Raw genomic sequence first — 6,604 nt, 5'->3', positions numbered from 1 at the left:
ACCAGCGAAGGGCAGAAGTTCGGCATCAAGAGATGGCGGTACGGAATTCTTGGGCGGCCCTGTGGCTGGGACTCTGCACTTTCATTGCCGAGGCCACAGGGTCAGTCCCTGGTCAGGGAACTAAGATCCCCTGCAGGCAGCAGGGTGCAGTCAAAAAAACAACAAAAAAACAAAAACAGAAGAAACACAGCAGCATCAGGCTAAGCACAGCAAGAGTTAGATACACAGGGGCACCCAGGTGAGCGCAGGCATCAAGGCTCTGGCCGCTGAACGCAAGTCTCAGCAGGCAGGTAGCAGGCATCCAGGGCAGGAAAGCTGACCCAGGGCAGCAGGGAGAAGGAGGCCCTGACTCTGGAGCCTGTGGAGAGCCCTCCAGGGTCAGCTCAAGAACCCAGGTTCCACCACACCCAAGTCCTCATGAGAAGCCTCGGGCCCAATGGGGCTCCTCTTGGGTAGATGTCGGGCAACCAGAAGCACCTGGACAGTTTCAGGGAGCCACGGCCTTTGATTCAGGTCAGAGAGGGGCTTCCCTGGTGGTGCAATTGGTAAAGAATCTGCCTGCCAATGCAGGAGATGCAAGAGACTTGGGCTCGATCCCTGGGTTGGGAAGATCCCCTAGAGTAGGAAATGGCTACCCATTCCGGTATTCTTGCCTGGAGAATCACGTGGACAGAAGAGCCTGGTGGGCGACAGTCCATGCGCATCAGCATGATTGCCCAGAGAAGGGGGGAACAGCGGGAATCCCTCTCCTGCTTCTCTGGCCAGTGAACATCCTTGTGATTCAGCAGCACCTGCATGCCCTCTGCTCATCCCAGGGCCGAAGGCGGAGGAGGACCACCCAGACCCTGGCCGGGCCCAGTGGGGACCCCGTCTGGTCACAGCACTTCCCTCCTTGTGAAACTTCAGGGCTGCTCACGCCCCTAATAACATTCTGTCCCCAGCGCTGGTCAGATGCTTCGGCAAAGACAACTTCTGTGTTCACCAGCCCCATTCAGCCTCCTCTCCCAGAGGCCTCTGGGAAGACTGCATTTCCCAGCCTCCCCTGTAGCTGGGCTGAGGCTGTGTGATTGGTGGGCCATGGTGGACGGGCTGTGAGCAGAAGCAGAGGGAGTCACTTCCTGGCCACAGCACAGGAGGGCTGGTCCCAAGACTCTCTCGCTGGGTGGGGCCCCGCGGCCACATGCTGTTGAGAAGGAGGTGTGACACGCAGGTGGCCCCTCCATCAGTTTGGATACCACAGCTGACAAACACAACACCCCCCGACTCCTGCCCCAGATCACATACCCCCAACCTCAGCCACCAGCCTGAAAAACGCATCCTTGTCGGATTAAGCACTGAGACCTGGAGTTAATCTGTGACTGAAGCATAACCTAGAGGCTCCTTACTGAATACAGCCCCCAGTGGACCAAGCAGTCTCCCCCCTCTTCCTAGGCTGGTCAGACCTCTCCCAGGGGACTACTATCTCCAGTGACATCTGCTGTGCTCTTGCATCCCCAGACGGCCTCACTGAAGTTGCCCTGCCCCCAACCTGCCAGGGCTTCGTGCCTCTGTTTCTCTGCCAATGAACAGACTGTGTCCCAGAACTAGTGCCCTCCTGAAGTTCTCTGTGGCTAAGCCTCAGACTCGGGCTTCCCTGGTGGCTCAGTACTAAAGTATCCACCTGCCAAGGAAGGAGATACGGGTTCAATCCCTGGGTCAGGAAGATCCCCTGGAGAAGGAAATGGTGACCCACTCCAGTACTCTTGCCTGGAGAATCCCATGGACAGAGGAGACTAGAGGGCTACCGTCCACGGGGTCACAGAATCGGACACGACCGAGTGACTAAAAACAACCACCAAGCGTTAGATCGCATCGCCCAGTGAGGCCAGGGCCCGAGTGTCCATGGCCAGACCTCTCCTCTGAGAGCGGTAGTTTCTGCTCCTCCCTCCACTTGACTCATGTTCCTGAGACATGAGTCTACACCACCGGGAGGACTCAGGGCAGGCTCATGGGGATGCTGGGCTGGCTTTCCATGGGAAGGCTTTGCTGGGGGCAGAACCACGCAGGGGCCCGTTTCCAGGCAAAGGATCTTGGGCCTCCCTTCTACGCACAGTCAGAAGGAGCCTCAGCTCAAGGCACGGGGGCCTCATTCTTCCCCACTGAAGCGCCGGGGTCAGAGCCATCTCCCCACTGCAGGTTGTGTTCTGTCCCCTCTCCCGGGGCCTATGGTCAATTTCTATGGCAACAGCTTTACAGACCTGACTCCGTGGGAGCCTGGGTGATGAGTCATGAGCCACTGTTGGCGTGGAGGCCACAGGAGCAGAAAGCTGCAGCCCGCCCCGGCTGAACAAATGTGTGTACTGAATGGGAAAAGGACCATTTACAACCTCTGGGCGGGGGTGTGTGTGTGTGTGTGTGTGTGTGTGTGTGTAAAAAGCTGAAACAAAGAGCTAGAATTTAGAGTCCTTAACAGAAACCCTGGACAAAGCTGTGCTTCTAAAATCTAAAACCGTAAGTCCCGAATGTGACTTGAAGTCGTCCCAGGAGAAAAGTGCATCTTTCAAACCCAATTAGTCCAACAGAGAACAGGACATCCCACATAATGAGGCAAGCTAGAATTAGAGAGCTAAAAATAATTTCAGGTGTGTTTTGCCAAGAATTCAAAAGCCCTTTCAGTCCACCAACCTTCGCTGAGTGCCCGTGGTGTACCTGCCACTGTGCTGAGAGCCGGAAGCTCAGGTATGTGGAGGAATATTTCTGCAACTCTGTTCCCTGACTATACAGGGCGTGGAGGGAAGGGAGCAGGGTAGAGGTGTGCTCTGTGATCACAAGAGAGAATCAATTTTCTCGCTGCTGTTTCTCCATAGACAAGGCTTCTAAAGAGACACACCACTTTATTCCTCTTTGAAGCAGACACTGAAAATCCTGTTGGCAAGCCCACAGGAAGCACAAACCTTGACAAGCATTGAAGTGGGGAGGCCACCCCAGCGTTTAGAAGGGATGAAAAGGCAAGTCCTGTCATAGGAACGCCAACTAAAACCTTTCTCTTGTTGCTTTGGAGAGGCCCAGGACTTGACCAAGTGCTTGGAGCCCAACTGCTGGGGCCACGCCCAGCTCCCCTCTTCCCAACATTGGGACATCACAAGGACTCCTTTTCATCTGTTTTGTAACCTGAAAGTTTGGTCTATGAATAGTCCCTCCCTCTGAAAGCAGAAATGACTTCATGTATATTCAGCACTTCCACAGTCCCTGTTGTGTGGCAAGCACTCAACAAAGGTTGGTAATTACCAGTATAATGAGTCTGGGGCTCATTAATAAATTGAAAATCTCGGGGGCATGGCTCTGTGAAGGTAAATCATTTTCCAGACTCCTCCGCAGGCTGGAAAAAGATGAAAGGCATTTTCCGCTGAGGCTGGTAAGTTAAATAGGGATGAGTAATATCATCTGCCCCAAAGTGGACGATGATGATAACAAAACCTGTTCTTAGGGGCTCCGGAGACTACAGGTGTCTCCAGTGAGCTGACCTGTCCCAGCTCCAGACTGGTTGGTACAACACTGCCACCTGGTGAAGACAAAGGGAACTACAGGGAAGTTCTTTAAAGGACAGTGGTTTTCGTTTAGTAGCGGAGTGCTGTCTGACTGGTTTGCGACCCCATGGACTGCAGCCCACCAGGTTCCTCTGTCTATGGGATTTTCCAGGCAAGAATACTGGAGTGAGTTTCCACTTCCTCCTCTGGGGGATCTTCTTGACCCAGGGACTGAACCAGGTCTCTTCATTGCAGTTGATCTCCTGAATTACAGGTGGATTCTTTACCACTGAGCCACCTAGGAAGCCCGCACACATCTGTAGCTCATTCTTTGTATTGTTGAACAGTAGTCCATTGTGTGAATAAGCCTTAATTTAGTTTTCTATTGTACTGATAGTGACATTTGGGCTGTTTCCAGTTTTGAGTGCTAAAAATAGCACTACTAGGAACAATCTTGTGTCAGTGTTTTTGTGAACAAGTGTTTTCATTTCTCTTGGGTAAATATTCAGGAGTCAGATTTCCCGGTCAATGGGTAGGTACATGTTTAACTTTCTAAGAATCTGCTAAGCCATTTTTCCAAAGTGGTGGCAGCATTTTCACCTTCCCATCAATAGTATATGAGTTTCATTTCTAGTTTGGAGAAGTCCAGCTCTACTTGAGCAGCAAAACAAGGAGAATGAGTGTTCATGCCAACTATTACATCAAGGTTTGATAAGGCAGCTGTTCTTTCTAAAACTCCCTGCACAGAGACTTTCCCGGTGGTCCAGTGGTTAAGGATCTGCCTTCCAAAGCAGGGAACATGGGTTTGATCCCTGGCCAGGAAACTAAGATCCCACATGCCATGGGGCAAATAAGCCTGCATGTGGGAACTACAGAGCCCACAGGCCACACCTGGAGAGAAGCCTTCACTTCACAAGAAAGATCCCTTGTGCTGCAACCAAGACCCAACACAGCCAAAAATAGATAAGTAAACATTTTAGAAATAAAATCCCTACACAAATGGAAATGCTGGATTAAAACATCATAGGTCTGCTTATAAAAATATAAGAGCTACCTTCAGACATCAAAACCAAAAGAAGAAGGACGTCTTACTAAAAGAAACCAAGGATCTTTGGAGAAAGGCTGGTTTCTGATTTGGTACAAGGAAAGAAAAAAAGTAAGCCTGGAACCCCTTCCATGTCAGACTAAGGACGGAGCAGCCAGCAAGAAGGATTCTCACTTTCCACATTTTACTATAACAAAATGATGGGAGATAATATTCCTAATACAGATAACTAACAAAGAACTTATATCAAGAATACATATAAAGAACTTCCACAAATGAATCAGAATTTTTAATGAACAAATGACTTAAATAGTTGTAACAGGGAGGAAACTTTGTGTTCTATTATTAAATCAGTCACTAAAGGGATACTGCCTATAAATTAAATTATATATACTGGTCCATCTCTGAGAGGGGCTTCCCAGGTGGCTCAGTGGTAAAGAATCCACATGCCAATGCAGGAGATGCAGGTTCGATCCCTGTGTTGGGGAGACACCTTGGAGAACAATATGGCAACCTACTCCAGTATTCTTGCCTGGGGAATCCCATGGACAGAGGAACCTGGCAGGGCTACAGTCCGTGGGGTCAAAAAGGAGTTGGACTCGACTGAGTGACTAAACAACAATCTCTGAGAACCCTGCCTCCCGGGTAATGAGTTTTCAGTGAAAATACCTTTGTTTAGCTCACAGTAAACATCCTGACCATACCCACCTGTGAATGGCTGCAGGCAGGAAGAAATTAATAATCTGTGCTGGAGTCTGGCCAGAATCAGGACTTTACATACTCACCTATTAGTATAAAAGAAGCCTGAATTCTAACTCAGGGAAGATGGTTCTTTGGGATATTAGTCTACCATCTTCTTGGTCTGCTGGCTTTCTGAACAAGTCATTACTCCTTGCCCCAACAACTCGTCTCTCGATTTATCTGCCTGTCATTTTGGCAAGCCATAGTAGCTTGGACTTGGTAAGATAGTCACTTAAAAAAAAGATATCCAAATATTCAATTAGCATTTGAAAAAGTGATCAGTATCATTAGTTATCAGAAAAATGAAAATTAAAACCACCATGAGAGACCACTGCACATGAACCAGATTGTTAAAAAATTTAAAGACTAAAATTACAGTGTAGACAAACTGGAACGCCCATGCTTTAATGACAGAGGTGTTTTAAATTGGTAAAAGTTGTCTGGAAACCATTTGACATTATCTTCTAAAGCTAAATATATGTCTGCTCCGTGACTCAGGAATTTTCCTCCTAGGTATATGCTCAACAGAAAAGCACAGGCCTAACAGGAATGTTCATAGCAGTTATGTTTATAATAGCCCCAAACTAGAAACAACTTGACTATGTGTCAACAGTAGAACGGACTGTCGTATATTCATACAACGGAACACCATACCGTCAGTGGAAAAGAACAAATTACTGATGCATACAAGATAGTTGGGCTTCCCAGGGGGCACCAGTGGTAAAGAACCCGCCTGCCAGTGCAGAAGACATAAGAGAAGCAGGTTCAATCCCTGGGTTGGCAAGATCCCCTAGAAGAGGGCACGGCAACCCACTCGAGTATTCTTGCCTGGAGAATCCCATGGACAGAGGAGCCTGGCAGGCTACAGTCCATGGGGTCACTAAGAGTCCGACATGACTGAAGGGACTTAGCACTAATGCACAATGTAATAACTGATTCGGGCAAGCGTCTTCAATGGAGTCCAAAAACATGAGGGGAACTTTTGTTGGGAAGTAATACATTCAGATGACTTATTAAGTTGAAAAGGAGAGATGATTAATTATAATGAGAGAATTTTGACAAACATGTGAACAAAGTAATCAAACTTGGCATTAGGAACAGCAGGACAAACTGGCATTTTGAGTTTCTTGATATGATTTGAGGATTACACAACAGGTAGCTTTCTTGTTAAAAATGCTTAATCTGGTTCTAATCATGAGAAAATAATCAGAAAATACAGATTGTGGGACATTCCACAAAATGACTGGCTTTGACTCCTCAAAATGTTAATGTCATGAAAGACAAAAAGAAGTTGAAAGATCATTCTAGACTG

Source organism: Bos indicus x Bos taurus, chromosome 11 (genome assembly GCF_003369695.1).
Source record: "Bos indicus x Bos taurus breed Angus x Brahman F1 hybrid chromosome 11, Bos_hybrid_MaternalHap_v2.0, whole genome shotgun sequence".
NCBI lineage: Eukaryota > Metazoa > Chordata > Mammalia > Artiodactyla > Bovidae > Bos > Bos indicus x Bos taurus.
The sequence above is the reverse complement of the archived record's forward strand: the minus strand, read 5'-3'. Positions refer to the sequence as shown.